The sequence below is a fragment of the Camelus dromedarius genome, chromosome 11, assembly GCF_036321535.1.
Source record: "Camelus dromedarius isolate mCamDro1 chromosome 11, mCamDro1.pat, whole genome shotgun sequence".
In the NCBI taxonomy this organism is placed as follows: domain Eukaryota; kingdom Metazoa; phylum Chordata; class Mammalia; order Artiodactyla; family Camelidae; genus Camelus; species Camelus dromedarius.
In genome coordinates this window covers 51,054,220-51,054,827 of record NC_087446.1, presented here as the reverse complement: position 1 = coordinate 51,054,827, position 608 = coordinate 51,054,220, and positions in this window count along the sequence as shown.

The window sequence follows — 608 nt, the reverse complement described above, 5'->3', positions numbered from 1 at the left end:
TCTCCATCCCTTCCTTTCCTTCAATCTAGTGTCAGTGGGGAAAAAAAATCCATGAATTTGGAGGGGCAGGGAATCCCACTGAAAGAACAATTATGCATCACATAAAATATACTTCTGTTTGGAACCAGAAATACAGAGCAACAAATATGCAAGAGAGTGAAGTTATTGTATGAAACACTTGTGCTTTCTGTATTAGACTGGGGCAGACTTCAGGTCCCTTTTTTCACTGTTACTATTTTAATATATCATGCCACTTACCAAAGCACAACTCAGAAAGTTGCCTGTTCCCAGGCAACTGCCTTGCAAGCGTGAATTTGTTGAAACGGTCAACCTGAAAATTAGGCTAGTGTTACCTTTCGCAGTTTGCCTGTGAACAAGGCATAATATCTGATAATTCAAGTCAATAAATCCTCTGTAAAGCAAAGGCTAAACGCTTTCCTCGTGAGCTTAGGGATTCTGGAACCCTCTCAACCAAATGCGGTTCAGCCCGTGTTTCCAGACCACACTGCGGGGAGCCTTTACCTGGTGGCCAAGCCATCCTCAGCTCAGCACCGCCTAACTCCCTTGCTCCTCCCCGGAGTTCTGCTGAGCGCTGTTTCTCTGCATTT